At 44.1% G+C, this 16,834-nt stretch overlaps 1 long non-coding RNA gene across 1 annotated transcript; it reads right to left on the reverse strand.

Moving 5' to 3' along the window:
* Positions 1-14,895: 14,895 nt before the first annotated feature.
* LOC307142866 lies at positions 14,896-16,378 on the reverse strand. Its single transcript, XR_013818518.1, has 2 exons — positions 16,202-16,378; positions 14,896-16,126 (listed from the first exon to the last, which is right to left on the reverse strand). It is a non-coding gene; the product is annotated as an uncharacterized lncRNA (long non-coding RNA).
* Between the last annotated feature and the right edge of the window lie 456 nt (positions 16,379-16,834).

A 16,834-nucleotide genomic window follows, 5' to 3' on the forward strand; every position in this document is an offset into this window, starting at 1 on the left:
TTCACAGAGGAAATACTGAAAAACAGCGCTGGTCCTCTCAATACTGTCTGTTTATAATTTTACCGACTGAGAAATGGCTTCTGATGATTCAGTGAGAGAGCAGTCCAAACTAATTCAAGTGCATTCAGGGCGTTTTGCAAACGCATTTGACCCCTTCATAATTTAGAACATATTTTTAGCGTAAAAATGTGCGCACTGCCCAGTTCAGTTACACGGTTTAACTTCTTGAACCTGCTGTTAAACTGAATATACGATTTTCTTTCTTATATATCCACATAAACAACAAATTGTTCGTCACTATAGCAACAGAGTAGACCCCAGTTAAAAGGCTATACCCCCGGGCCTGGCACATCACGTTCGCACAGGGCCTCGCACCCCCCTTGCGATGGGCCTGGAACTTCCACCCATTTGTTTCTGGAAAACCATAGAAGGAATTGGTCATGTGACCACATAATTTTGAAAAGCCATCAATTTTACTCATCCTCTAAAGAAGGGAGACATGTGGCATGAGAGGTTAGCACATTTTAGCCCAAAAAACGGTATTTTTTCCCTCTCAAAGTAAAATTTCTCTGATCACGGTTTTTTGATTGTAGCGTCTGAACAATTATAGACAAGTTTGAAAACATTTCACACGTTTTAGTGCTTTAGCAGGCTACACAATGAGTCTATACAGTTAACATGATGTTAGCTCTTAACTGCTGGATCATGCTAGTTTTTACAAACTTGTGAGTCTGGGGTGATTTGTGCCAAAGTTGAAAGAAGTCTGTGGATGGAAAGTCCATCTTTACATTGAAAGAAAACGATGAAGGAGTCATCCCTAGAGGTGCTCAAGAAACTACCCATACCCCAAAAACTTGGTGGTACAGCCAGAAGAGAGCAGAAGTTTATATTCCCCTGCAGCATTGACAAGTGGGATGTTAAGTAGTAAGGCCAGATCCAGACCACCTAGATCTACATACCCACAGGGGATAATCTGGAGAAGTGAGGAGATGGGCATGCCTCATCAGTGTTTGACTCACCTGCCATTTGTTTAATTTAGCTAACACTGATTTCAGTTTTGTTAATAAAGAGAAATTTAGTCACAATAGGATGTTTAGAAATGAGCCTCACTTTATTCTTATATGTTACATATTTGACAGGCAGCTTTCTATGTGTGCCAACAGGCATTTATTGCCAAAGCCTTTTTGGCTGAAATGATTCACAAATATCATATATTGTGTATTGAAGTTTTTTGTCTTTTCCCAAAAACTACAAAATATGACTTATTCCAACAGTTTAATAGGGTGACAATATCTAAATAAACCTTAAATTAGTAATTTTGTATTGAATTTGTCTCGCTTTCATATAGCATTACAGTTCATAACATTAAAATGTTCTGTTTTACTTCAGAAATCACTGGCACAATTTACCCCAACGTATTCTCCCCAAAGGCACAACTTACCCCTCACCAGGGGCAAGTTGTGCCACGAGACCACTTTTTTCCCCAAAAGCTATATTTCTGAAACAATTTATTTCAGATCCAAAGTTATTGTTCTCAGGGATGCACCACATCCTGAAATATATGTACGTTCTTAAGTTGAAGACATTACTGTCATGGCCTCACTTTAAAGTCACTTTGAGTAAAAACTGGCACAACTCACCCCACTCTCCCCTAATGTTACTGAAAAATTCCAGCCTCAGGCCGCTCCAGATCCAGGAGAGCCACTTTCTCTCAGATGGCTGGTCAGGAGGTTTGGAGACGCGGTTTTGAGGACCGGACCCAGACACAGATCCAGGAGCTTCTACACATTTAGCACTTCTGTCTTCTGAGTTTTGTGTTTCTGTGTCCACAGGTCAGACTGACAGGAAGAGGGAGTGGCAGAGCGGCAGCCGGCTGAGCCAGGACGATGGACGTCCGTCCAGTCCATCTAAACTCCTTCGCAGAGGTCAGAATAGGCTTTTATTGAAGAAGTTATGGCTCAGTTAACAAATAATGTGTCTTTGAAAATAGAAAGTTGGAAAAAAAAAATAAAGTAACAATTTGATTATTAATATGTCCAAATCATCTTTGTCCCTCTCTGAAAATATAGTGAGGTGGTTCTGTAGCGAGTCGTTGAGCCTCAGCAGCCGAGGCTCGTACATCGTCGATTGGAAGTGGAGTGGCCATAGATCGGATAGCCTAAGCGAACAGGGCAGTTGCAGCCACTGTAGTTTGTCCTGGTCCGACAGCCCCGAAGAGTGGATGTGGCCTCTGCTGCCAGGTCAAGTTCCCGTCGAGCCAACGGAGACTTCAAATGGCCTTTCACCAGTGAACAAGAGCTCAACAGGTGAGACTGAAATAAAGCTGGGCGGTGTAAAGTGTACAGATGGAGATTTTGCTATTTCATGCGTAAGACAGTCACAGTACAGGCACATTTATTTGTTTTTTCTGGATTTAACAGTAAAATGTAAGGTATGTCATTATATCATTGCCTATTTTGACGTCAAAGATGTTTCTAATAATTCAGTTTTGTTTTCTTCATTTCAGAAAAACCTGCAGAATGTAAGAAGAGGAAAGGAGATCGTTCTTTCTTCAGGAACGTGTGTCAGGCTACGAGGCGCTCGCTCCTCTGCTGTTGTCTCAGTGCTGAGGATGTTGTGGAGCCGTTTGTTCCTCCAGCGGATCTGGAGCCAGAACCCGATCCTGGTCCATCATCACCTGATCCAGATCACTCCGGCGTCAAGCCAAGTAAGGGTCAATCCACAGACATTATTTCTCCAACATTGTTTTAAACAGTATTATTATTGTCTTGTTTGCACTGTTATTTTTAATATAAAGGAAAGGATCCAGCAAGCTCATATATTTCTCATATTTTGTTTTTCAGACTCCTTTGAGACTCTCTATACCGTGGGAGAGATGATTGGATCCGGAGGATTCGGAAGAGTGTTCAAGGGAACACGGAAACTTGATGGCAAAAAGGTAAAGCAATCTTGCTGAATTGTACAAACAGGCGTTTGAACACTGTTACTGTTATTGAACATTGTTTTTTTTTGTTTTTTTTTGCAGATTGCCATCAAGCAGATGCGCAAGATCAACAACGATCGTTATCTTGATATTGTAAGTTGGTCAAAAGTTAAATGTGTATTTGTTGTTTAAGTGCTGATTACTGTAGTCAATACTCCTGGAGGAAGCATTAGGTGTAAATGTAATAGATCAGTAAACCTGGAAAGGCTCTGATGATCGTATCTATAAAGATCAAAGAAAAGTACATTTAAAAATGATATGTTTTCTTCAGATTTTGACCCAGCTAACCTTCTGTCTACTACTTTTCTCTAGCCCGGGCATCCCACACCTCTCGTAACAGAAGTGGCGCTGCTGCTCATGATGAGGCAAGAACCCACAAGCCCCTACGTCATCCGACTGTACGACTGGTTTGAACATCCTCGGACATTCGACCTCATAATGGAGTTCCCTGAACCCTGCGAGAACTTGCTCCACTTCATCCTTCGTGATCCTCCACTGGATGAAACCACAGCTCGGGTCATCATGAGACAGGCTGTGCTGGCAGTGCAACACTGCATCGAGCATGGCGTTTTTCATAATGACGTTCATCCACAGAATTTCCTGGTGAAGACAAACACGCTAGAGCTCAAGCTGATAGACTTCGGCTGCGGTCAGCTACTTAGTGACGATGGCTACAAGAGGAACATATACTGTGGTGAGTATTTTTGGAGTGTGGAAACCTGGATGTATTGACTTTCTGATAATTTGATGCTTTGAAGAAATTGCTCAACAATGTGCAAATGTCTTGCTTACAGGATTACTGAGTTACACCCCGCCTGAAGTCTTCACTGAACCTCTATTCCACGCCATCCCAACAAATGTCTGGGCTCTAGGGGTGTTGTTGTACGAGATGATGAACGCTTGTGTTCCCTTTGGCAATAGAAAGGAAATCACACAAGCCAAAGTTGCATTTCAGAACTCCAACGTATCCAAAGGTGAGTGAAAAATATTGATAACATATATAAACACACACACATAAAGCAAAGGCTCTGTTTAGAAACAGGTAAAGGTGAAGTATGTAAGATTTTTCAAGTTGAAATACATTCAGTTTATTGTTCATCAGATGCTGTTTTCATAGATGCCAACGTTCGTGTCACATGGTCACGACTAACCAGCCTCTCCTTAATAAAATGTGTACAGAATGCAGAGATCTGATTAGCAAGTGCCTAGCCCGGGATCCAACGAAACGGCCGACGTTAGAGCAGATGTTACAACATGAGTGGATTAGAAATGATCTGGAGAAGTTCAGGAGAAGTGCAGGAGATTCACTCGATCAGTGATTTCAGGTGTGAGGAAGTCTAACAGACAGAGTAGGATTATTATCATTTATCTTCAGTTCTGGATTATTTGTAGTGAGGTTTTCAAATGTGTGTTCATTGTTATAGTCAAGTCAGCTTCATTTATACAGCGCTTTAAACAATACAGATTGTTTCAGAGCGGCTTCACAGTAATAAACAGGAAAATGACACAATCAGTGACGCAATTGCAAGAATTCAGTTCTGTTGTAAATCAGCTCTAAAAAAACATTCATGAGTTCACATGTTCATATAATCTTTGTATTGGATAGGAAATAACACTTGCTGTCCTTGGTGGAGCGCTTGAGCTCGAGACTTGACCCGAAGCCTGAAGTCCAACCCCGACCTGACAGGAACCCAAGCCGCCGCACCAGAGATCAGAGCCGGCCCACGTCTGAGCGAGAACACGAGAGACCGAAGACTGGAAAGAGTCATCAAGTCATCACAGCCACATTTGCTTTGTTTAGTTAGAACAACTCATCTTTATTTATATAGTTGTCACAGACTGACTGTGGCCCCGGACTTTTATTTTGAAGGGACTGAACATGGGCATGTGCACACAACAAACTGTTTCCACCATTACACATACACACAAACTAATGCCGAGTTCTAGGCGACCCGTGTTTTTCCAACCTTCTTCCCATGAAAGTGCACCAGTCAAACCCGTGACTTCCCACCCGTGAACTCGTACTAGATCGATGTACTCCCAGTTACGAGCTCTGACGTCACATTAGCCCGCGAAGCAACAATGGCAGCCCCTACGGATGCGGTGTTTATGAAAGTCGTACATTAAAACCCAAATCGTTTTTTAAAATTAAGGTATTGCTCTAACGTTATTCATCCGCAAATGTTGTGCATTATCAGCAGCTTTTCTAGCCTTAGCTCGTTTTCAGGCCATTGAGTGCAAGAATAAAATAATACCAAATACATTTCCAGATATACAAATAACATAAAATAAAAGGTATAACAGCTTCTCTTGCCTTATGCGCCGCTTTTCTCCTCCGTTTCCCTCAAGTAAGCAAGGAGTGAGCACCTTTGGCGATAGAAGTGATTGTAAATGAGCATAAGCCCCGTACGGTCCGCCACGCTTTGTTTACATCAAGCTACCGCTCAGGCAGTTCGGCGTGACTTTGCCTGGAACGCTACAAAGTCGTGAGTCGTGGTTTGAAGTCGTAACTTACGGGCTCAGAAACCTGCCTGGAACGCAGCATAAATGCCGGCAAAATGTGCCATCCTGGTGTAGTTGTGTGTTTGTAGCCCTGATGTCGGTGTTGTAACATCCCGTTCATCGTCCCAAGTTGTTAGTTTCATTGTTTTGTTTGTTTAATGCTGGAATTTGTTTAAATGTTCAGTGACGCATGCTGTTCTAATATCATTACACAGAGAAGAACACCAAAAATACTTTACACCATAAGAGTTTATTTCATTTCATTCAGTTATCAGTTTAACTTCAATGCATTTCAAACAGCTAAACATCCCTTCTGGTTCACCTCTGTCGCGGGAATTCTCAATCCGTTTATCTGACTTCACCACGGACAATTCTGTTAATATAAAACTACAGTATCTCGAGGTAATTCCCTTCTCGAATACATCTAACACAATTTCAATACTTCGAGGTAATTCCCCTCCCGAAGTAAGGTGACGGCGTCCCGTCGTGAAGCTACTATCACTAGCGTTTACTCAAACACACGAGCACACAGATCTATCTATCTGTCTGTCCGTCCGTCCGTCCGTCCGTCCGTCCGTCCGTCCGTCCGTCCATCCATCCATCCATCCATCTATCTGTCTGTCTGTCTATCTATCTATCAACAAAAACAAAACCTCTGTCAAATGCTCACACTTAAGATAGGTGGTAATGCAAATATAAAAGCATACTGTATGTTTTAACTTAAAGGTCACTTTTTCTGACTTTAGTTGTTTAAAATAAATGTACGTCTAACTCTTCATTATGTAATCATGTTAATTTTAAATGTTTTGTACCTTTTGCCATACATGTTGTATTTTAAAGGTTTCAAATGGCATGTTAAGAGAAATGTCATCCTTTTATGGCCTTTGCATCTTCATTTATGTCTAAAGCAACAGTTTGGGGTTTTAATCAGCAGCCTAGTGGTGTACACTGGAAGACAACATACACTGAGGTCATCTGTGTTGTGCCCTTAAATCAGCTTCTCTGACATGAAGCAAGACTAATGTTTGTAATTTCATGAGACTAAAACTGCACTGGATATTTACAAAGATCACAAATGTCTGTATTTACCATTTGAATCAAACCTAATGAAATTCAAAAAATCTAAATCAAAACTGTAGGCCTATTTTAGAGGTTACAAACAAGGTCTCATTTGACCATTTTAACACTTCAGACCATAACAACAGCATTTTCCAAATCACTGCTATTCTAAGGAATAATTGGGCTTTTTAAAGGGATAAAAAATACTATGGTAGTCAAATGGGGGGCGAGATCTGCTTGGTTACAAACATTCTAAATATCTTTGTGGTGACATAATTTTATTTTTTGGGTGAACTTTCCCTTAAGACTGGTTAGGGATGCATATGCCTACTACATTTTTATATAGGCCTATATTATTTTTTATATTTTTAGGAACAATGAGAAAGAGAACAAATAAAACAGCATAAATAGATTTTCTTATAGAGGGTACACAGGCATTGTATACTAGTGTACATGACTCAATAATTTTTGTTGTTGTTGACATTATTGACATGAATGCCATGAATCGCTGGATAGAAATAAGTGTTAGTCACACTGCAAAAAAAATCTAATTTTCTTTAATTTGTGTTAAAAAAAATGTTGTTGAATTTGTGTTGATTTTAAACACACACATATATAACCTTACATTTTAATACCCTGAAACAAGTTAAAATATAAGAACTACAAAAATTCACCATTAAACTAATACAAGGAAACATTATTTGATTCATATGCAATAATATAGCAAAATATAGTAAAAATAAATAAAAGTATTTACCAACCCATTTTGATGCATGCAGAGTAAGGTGACCAGATTTCTGAAATGGAAACCGGGGACATTTCCTATTTGAGTGGTCAAAATATCACTAAGAAATCTCATTTGTTATTGGGCCTGTCGATTAATTAAAAACGGGGACAGTATATTTTTGAATGTTTTTTGTTGTCGTTGTGGGCTCCCTATATTATTATTAATGTGGCAGGGGGAATATATATATATATATAGCTGGGCTTAGACCCAGACAAATAGCAGACTACGCCACGATGGGACTTACACCCAAAGATTTAATGGTTTTTCGCTAACAAGACACTCAGGTTCGTGCAAGGATCAGCCAGAGACAGTGGTCAAGTACAAAAATAATATTTTAATTTCTCTTTTTACTTTTTATAAAAATGTACAACCCATGGAGCCATACACTCCAGAGTCACTCCAAACATTCAAGATTTCACAACAAACATAGTACGAATTTCACAGAGAATAGAATGTAATTGACACCAAATCAAATAACAAACACAGTATACTCTAATCACAATGTACACACACACACACACGAGGTGAAGCTAGGGCTGAAACTTACCAGTGGGAGGCTAGTGGCCCGAGCAATGATCGTCCATAACACAACACCCCACTCACACGTGATAAATTTCACACACACCGCAAGGGAAATGATCACATTTGGTGAACGCACCGCCACTGCACACACCAAGGGACCCACCACCACAAGGGGCACTGTTCCCACTGGCGGTCTTCAGCACCTAGACAAAAGACAAGCACGTGAAAATCAACCACAACCACACACAACAATTGCAAAACACTGTTAAACCCAAGATGGTACTAGGGTTAAAGATATGGATAGCAATTGAATCACAAAGCAAAATACAAATTAAACAAACAAACTATCATAGCCCAGCCAGCACAATGGGGCAAAAAAATGCCGTCTGGCTTAACGATCTTTGATCGGGGTAGACAAAACAAATCAATAATCAACCCAAATGAATCAGAATAATACTCATGTATATCAGCAGCAAACAAAAAGCCTCCCTACAAGAGTTTAAATAAACACACAAAACACTGAGCCTATAAAATATAGACCAAAATAATAACAGTTAATGGTGTCAGTCCATCCAACACTCCACACTTAAACCATGAAACTGGTCATATGATGCTGAATGAAACCAGTTCACGGTCTAACAGGAAGACCGAGCTCACCAGGAAGCTGCCGATTAATGTAAGCAAACCTCGGTTCCACTTATTCTAGGTCCCGGGTGAAAAAGGCAGCCACAGTTGTTGACATGATCCAATGATATACGTAAACAAATAGGAATAAAAAACGTAAGCAAAGCAGCAGGCGTTCGGCGCTGATGTCGCCCGCTGGCCGCTACACCCCGGCTATAAAGCCTCTCCTGAAATACAAAAAGTGTCTACTTGTAAACGCATCTCACCGTAACATTTATCTAATGATTATCGTAGTCACATACCTTTGTGAAACAGCATCCAGTCACGGCCCCAGGCTCTGGTCACCAATAACCGGGCACAACTTTAGCTGCTAACAGGGCTACTACAGCAACGGGGATTCTAAAATTAAAACATTCCCTATAAGCCCGTCATAAAGTTAAAAGAGTGGAAACAAAGAACCAGAGCTTTTCCTACCGGTAACGCTAGGATCGAATAGATGACCCAGGCAGACCAAGACAGACATCAGACAGATAGGCCGGCAGGTAAACAGGACAACAGTCGCGTGTCGATGACGTAACTTGTCAAACGAAAAGTCCCGATTTATATATAGGGACTCGACCATCGCGATTGGCTCACAGCACCGCAAATGAATTGCCATTTGGCCAGACAGCTGTAGCCTGCTACAATCTGCCCCCCCTTTCTAAATCGTTGCCCCAACGATTAAAAGAAAACCCCATTACAACACTACGACGCTAGGTGGTGGCTCCAGCATTTAGAGCCGAAAATACACACTGATTCACAGGCCTGGAAGACCTCAGTAACCGAAACTCGTACATGTTATGGCAAATGATGAATATTAGAGTGTTTTCCAGCCGTGGACCGGGATGTTTTTCGTCTGGTCACCTCCCCAGTATCCAAGCACCCCGAAGGAAGAACTGCCAAAGAGTTGGTTAAATCATCCGTCAATTCAGGATGAGATGACGGTGCTAAAGAACTAGGTTCTGGCAGGGATATACCTGGAGGTAAATACTGAAGGGGTACTTCTGGACTAGCTATGACGACCGGTCTACTGATGTCTGACAAGCCAAGCACGGCAGGTTCTTCATATCTCCAAGCCATCAGGTCAGAGTCACAATAAGCATCATCATCAATAGGCCGGGGCGAAAAAGAGGGATTAGCGGAACTAGGTTCACCTAGGCTGACTGGGGCAGAGGAAGGGTTCTGTACCACAGCCTTCAGGAGAGAGCGGTGCACATGACGAGCCCTGTTAGGGTCGGCTACGGGTGCCACCGTATAAACCGACCCACCACCCTTAGGTGCCCTCAAGATTTGATGCACCACTGGGCTCCACAGGTCGCAAATCTTATGGCGTCCACGGATGTTGAAGTTACGCAAAAACACCTGCTGACCCTCCACCAGTGGAGCATCTCGAACGTGTCGATCATAGTTCCTTTTCCGGCGTAGGGCCGCTATGTCCAACCGCTCTCTGGCCCCCTGAAATGCAACCTGTAGTCGGGCCTGATGTTCCTGCACCCACTCATGAACCGTACCACCAACCGGATCCTGAACCCTACCCAAAAGAAAATCAACTGGTAATCTAGGCTCCTGCCCGAACAAGAGAAAGAATGGAGACTCTCCAGTGGACTGGTGGGGGGTAGTGTTATAGCAGTAGAGTACCTGTGGTAAACAGGACGGCCAGTCCCTCTTCCTCGACACAGGCAGGGTCCGCAACAAGTTGTGAAGGGTCCTATTAAATCTCTCGCACTGACCATTGCCAGACGGATGATATGGGGTTGTTCGAGTCTTTTTAATGCCGTAAAGACCACATAGCTGCTGGATCAGGGCACTTTCAAAGCTACGGCCCTGATCAGAATGAATCCTAGAAGGAACCCCGAACTTGGAAAACCATTCGGTCACCAATACACGAGCCACAGTGGGAGCACGCTGGTCATGGGTGGGAACTGCCAAAGTGTACTTACTGAAAACGTCAGTCATCACTAAGACGTTTTCCACCCCTGTCCTACCAGGCTCCAGGGTGGTGTAATCAATGGCCAGAATCTCATTCGGCTGCGAGGCCAACAAATGCCCCATGAAGCTTTGGGCCACAGGTTGAGAGTCCTTGGCAAGCTGGCATCGCTCACATGCCTGACACCACTGTGCCACTTCCGTGGACATACCCGGCCAAAAACACCGTTGGCGCAGCAACTCCAGTGTTCTCTCCACCCCCTGATGGCCGTGCTCCTGGTGAACTTGAGTCAGCACATCCTGTTTTAATGAGGCGGGCAGCAATAATTGAAGCACTGCCTCTTTTCCATCAGGGCGCAGTACTTGGCGATATAAAACCTCGCCCGTTTCCAGTAGCCGATCCCACTGGCGAAGCCAAGCCAACACAGTTGGGCACACCTGCTTCCGTTCCTCGGAGTTAGGCCGCTGTTTACGTCGCCAAAACCGCCAGAGTTCTCTAATAGCAGGGTCATCTTGTTGGAGGAGTGAGACCTCAGCTGGCCAACGGCAGGGCAAGGCAGTGATGGTCGCCTGCGCTGCCTCCACATCTCCCAGGGACAATACCTGCTGGAGTGGTTTAGGCAAAGGTGTGCCAGAGAGCATCGCTTGCATTTCCAAAGGGCCCGTGGGATGTTGGCGAGACAAAGCGTCTGCATTCCTATTATTCCTACCAGAACGGTATTTTAACTCGAAGTCAAAAGCAGCAAGCTGGGCTGCCCAACGCTGTTCGGTGGCACCCAGCTTTGCCGATGTTAGATGACTAAGTGGGTTATTGTCCGTGAAGACGATACATTTGTGACCCAACAAATATTCACGAAATTTCTCTGTCATGGCCCACTTAAGGGCCAGAAACTCCAGTTTCATGGAGCTGTAATTTTGCATATTACGCTCTGTAGGCTTCAACCCCCGACTGGCATATGCTATTGGCCGCACCTTGCCTTGTTGCTCTTGGGAGAGCACCGCTCCCAGACCACCATAACTTGCATCAACCTCCAAAATAAATGGAAGGGAAAAGTCAGCATACGCCAGCACTGGTGTTGTGGTCAGCTTATGTTTTAGAGCTTCAAAGCTATCCCTACACTCGTCGCTCCACCTACCAATATTTTCCCGCTCAGACTTCCGTTTTGACTTGATGTTCCCTTGAGCAGCCACCAAACGATGTAACGGGGCGGCCAACTTTGCGAACCCTTGCACAAAACGGCGATAATAGCTCGCAAACCCCAAAAAAGAACGGAGCTCTGAGATGGTAGTGGGGGCCTGCCAACCAACGACCACCTCAATCTTTCCCGGGTCAGTGGCTACACCCTGGTCAGAGATCACATGGCCCAAATATTGAACCCGTTGCTGGAAAAAGGCACATTTGGAGAGCTTCGCCTTCAGCCCCTCTCGCTGCAGCCGCCCCAGCACCACTTCCAGCCTCTCCAGATGCTGTTTTACTGTAGAGGAGAAGATCACAATATCGTCAAGATATAAAAGCAACGATTGACATTGTTGATCTCCAAATAAACGCTGCATTAACCTCTGAAAGGTGCTGGGGGCATTGCAGAGCCCGAAGGGCATCCGGTTCCACTCAAACAGCCCAAAGGGCGTACAAAAAGCCGTCTTAGGCTTATCCACTTCTGCCACTGGGACCTGGTTGTACCCACTGGCCAGGTCCAAAGTGGAGAACCAACGAGCCCCGGTCAATGCATCAAGCGATTCCTCAATACGAGGAAGAGGGAATGCGTCCTTCCTAGTGTTGTTATTTAGCTGGCGGTAGTCTACGCACATGCGCAGGCTACCATCCTTCTTTTTAACTAGGACAATTGGGGACGCATAAGGACTACAACTCTCTCGTATGATGTTTGCCTCAAGCAGTTGATTAATGTGTTCTTTCACTACCTCGTACTCTGAAGGAGGTATCCGACGATAGCGTTGACGGATCGGAGTATCCTCCACAAGAGGGATATCATGAGCAAGCAAATTGGTGCAGCCCAAATCCATGTCATAGGCCGAAAAGACATCCTTATACCTGTACAACAATTCCCTCACTGATCCTTGATCATCAGTGGGCAGTGAGGACAAATCTAAGACCTCTATCTGGTCCGGCACAGAAGGACTAACAAGCTGGGATGACACCGTAGCAATAACGGGGGGTATTTCAGTGACCCCTGCTGGCAGGCTAACAATGCGAGCATGATCAATCGTGCCTACAATAGTACGTGGAAAAAGCAAGACGTCAGTAGAATTTACATTGACTATGGGTATGTAGGCTGTACCCCGATTAACCTGGACTAGAGCAGGAGAGGCCAATAAGCCAACAGGTAGGCCAGAGGCCAAAGGCTCAAAGAGCACCATGGACCCTGAAAACTGTTCGGAACAGGTGGCTGCCACCAACTTTATTACTCCACCTGGAATACGACAAGCCTTCCTACCTCTGACCCTAACCATGCCAGGGGCAGAACTAGGTACCTGGATGCTGCAACTATAACATTGTTGTAGCGCCTGCAACACGGGTGATGGAGCCTCCAGCACTAAGGGCAAGTCAAGGAAAGCTGTGCCATGCGCCCCAAACAGCTCCTGGTAACACTTGCGGATCACGTTCATCCCTAGCACACCAGGGACCGGATGGGGCTGGCTGTTAGGAGGATCACGAACTACCAATACCCCACAATTGGGCATTAATTTCCCACAAAGTTCGACATCCAACTCCAAATAGCCAAGATAAGGGATGGCCAGTCCATTGGCAGCCCTAAGCTGCAACCAATGACAAGAGTGGAGCCGCTCTTGACCCCATGGTTCATAGTTCTGACGAAAGAAACTTTCAGTGACAGTTGACACCATAGACCCAGTGTCAAGCAGGCAAGGTACCTTAACTCCCCCAAATAGCACATCAAGATGAGGGCAAGACGACATCAATTTTGAGGCACCCTTCGACTCTTGTAACCCAAACCCTGAGCCAATAGTAGCCCCACCCGAACGGTGGCTCTGCAGTTCGGTGGGCACTAGTTTTCCGACATCGTATTGGCACGAGATTGGTTACTAAAGTCCCGCGGGGCCTGAGCAGGGAGTGGAAAGCGAGCAGGGACACGAACCCCATCACACTCCCAAGCCAAGTGGCCAGGCTGCTGGCAACGCCTGCATGTCTTAACGGCATCACGGGGGAAGCGATTGCGTTGGGGAGGATTTTGTAAGAGGGACAGACTCTGGGTAAGCTTCTGTAATTGATCTTGTTGATTTTTCAGCTGCTCTTGTTGACACTTCAACAAATCCCTGATCTCACTTAGTTCAGAAGCAGCCGGCACCAGAGCCACCGGCTGGGAACTGCCTTGAACCCGATACTGAATCCCCAATGCTGATGGAACAGAGTAGCTACGACCTCTCATACCTCCCGGTAAGCCTTCCCGCTCCCATCTAATAGCCTCACTCCTTACTTCTAAAATAGTAGCGGTCGGCTGCCGGCGTACCATCTGCTTGAGTTCACGACGCAGAGCCCCATCAAGGACATGCTCCACAAACTGATCCCTTAGCAGTGCCTCCGCGTTGGACATACTCTCAGGCGCACTCTCCTTAACTTTCGCCATAAGGCTCAGCAAGGCAAGGGAGAACTCCTGCAGGGATTCCCCTTCCTGTTGCCTTCTTAAAAAAAAGGATTCCTGCAGGGCTACATATGAAGCAGTGCAGCCATACACCTCACGCAACACAGCAAATATCCTATCTGGGTCTGCTCGATCTGCACTAGGACGGTATTTTAATTCATCCCGAGCCTCCCCCTCTAGATGATCATAGAGAAAGAATGCCTGATCAGCACGAGTCAAATGTCGTGCTCTCATGCAAGCTTCCGCTTCCTCAATCCACTCCCCCAACTTAGGGCTTGCCCTACCACTAAACAGAGGGCATTTTCTATCACGTGGGACAAAAACTAACCTTTCTGGTACCGGGATAGGAGCAGGAATAAGGACAGGGCCCGGAGCAGGAGCAGGGCCTGGGGTCTGACGTAGACGCTCATTATCAGCTTTCAGGTGAGCTATCAAGTCCCTCAACTCCTGTAACTCATTCCCTTCAGCCACCCCCTGTTGCATATTTTTGGTACTACACAGTCCAATTGGCAGAAAGAAAAACCAAACGCACTCCCCGCCTTACCTGCCTCTTTAGTGATTGACCGAAGAACAGCTGCTGCTTTGCTTATAATGAGAAAGAAGAAAACAAAAAACAATGCAAACAACAACAAAAAAACTGGAACACGTCTCTGGCTTTACCAAGCGATCCTGCCGACTACGCCAAATGTGGCAGGGGGAATATATATATATATATAGCTGGGCTTAGACCCAGACAAATAGCAGACTACGCCACGATGGGACTTACACCCAAAGATTTAATGGTTTTTCGCTAACAAGACACTCAGGTTCGTGCAAGGATCAGCCAGAGACAGTGGTCAAGTACAAAAATAATATTTTAATTTCTCTTTTTACTTTTTATAAAAATGTACAACCCATGGAGCCATACACTCCAGAGTCACTCCAAACATTCAAGATTTCACAACAAACATAGTACGAATTTCACAGAGAATAGAATGTAATTGACACCAAATCAAATAACAAACACAGTATACTCTAATCACAATGTACACACACACACACACGAGGTGAAGCTAGGGCTGAAACTTACCAGTGGGAGGCTAGTGGCCCGAGCAATGATCGTCCATAACACAACACCCCACTCACACGTGATAAATTTCACACACACCGCAAGGGAAATGATCACATTTGGTGAACGCACCGCCACTGCACACACCAAGGGACCCACCACCACAAGGGGCACTGTTCCCACTGGCGGTCTTCAGCACCTAGACAAAAGACAAGCACGTGAAAATCAACCACAACCACACACAACAATTGCAAAACACTGTTAAACCCAAGATGGTACTAGGGTTAAAGATATGGATAGCAATTGAATCACAAAGCAAAATACAAATTAAACAAACAAACTATCATAGCCCAGCCAGCACAATGGGGCAAAAAAATGCCGTCTGGCTTAACGATCTTTGATCGGGGTAGACAAAACAAATCAATAATCAACCCAAATGAATCAGAATAATACTCATGTATATCAGCAGCAAACAAAAAGCCTCCCTACAAGAGTTTAAATAAACACACAAAACACTGAGCCTATAAAATATAGACCAAAATAATAACAGTTAATGGTGTCAGTCCATCCAACACTCCACACTTAAACCATGAAACTGGTCATATGATGCTGAATGAAACCAGTTCACGGTCTAACAGGAAGACCGAGCTCACCAGGAAGCTGCCGATTAATGTAAGCAAACCTCGGTTCCACTTATTCTAGGTCCCGGGTGAAAAAGGCAGCCACAGTTGTTGACATGATCCAATGATATACGTAAACAAATAGGAATAAAAAACGTAAGCAAAGCAGCAGGCGTTCGGCGCTGATGTCGCCCGCTGGCCGCTACACCCCGGCTATAAAGCCTCTCCTGAAATACAAAAAGTGTCTACTTGTAAACGCATCTCACCGTAACATTTATCTAATGATTATCGTAGTCACATACCTTTGTGAAACAGCATCCAGTCACGGCCCCAGGCTCTGGTCACCAATAACCGGGCACAACTTTAGCTGCTAACAGGGCTACTACAGCAACGGGGATTCTAAAATTAAAACATTCCCTATAAGCCCGTCATAAAGTTAAAAGAGTGGAAACAAAGAACCAGAGCTTTTCCTACCGGTAACGCTAGGATCGAATAGATGACCCAGGCAGACCAAGACAGACATCAGACAGATAGGCCGGCAGGTAAACAGGACAACAGTCGCGTGTCGATGACGTAACTTGTCAAACGAAAAGTCCCGATTTATATATAGGGACTCGACCATCGCGATTGGCTCACAGCACCGCAAATGAATTGCCATTTGGCCAGACAGCTGTAGCCTGCTACATTAACATGAATAATTATTATGATTTAGTTGGTCTGGTTTTAATACAATTCACCGCACCCGCAAAAACAAAACAAAAAAACAATCAAACAATGAAAACAGTTAATAGTAAAACCACCACTGTAAATCACAAGCCGTTCAAAACAATATTAGAACATGACTTAACAAAAACACATTATACAAATAAACTATTTAACAAATGTAATTGTATTTAATCCTTTCATTTTCACAAGTTTATACTGTATAAATTACTTCTTTTTTTTTTTTACTTTAAATGTTTTGTTACGTTTGTGCTTGAAAATAACTCTATCTTTAATTGGTCTTGTTATTTTGCATTTTAGGCTTATTTTAAGCATGTGTTTAAGTATGTGTATTCTGCATTTATGTATTTGTTGTGAGCTGCTTTGTGACTGTGGAACTTTTGG

The sequence above is a fragment of the Gobio gobio genome, assembly GCF_949357685.1.
Source record: "Gobio gobio genome assembly, chromosome: 19".
Lineage (NCBI taxonomy): Eukaryota > Metazoa > Chordata > Actinopteri > Cypriniformes > Gobionidae > Gobio > Gobio gobio.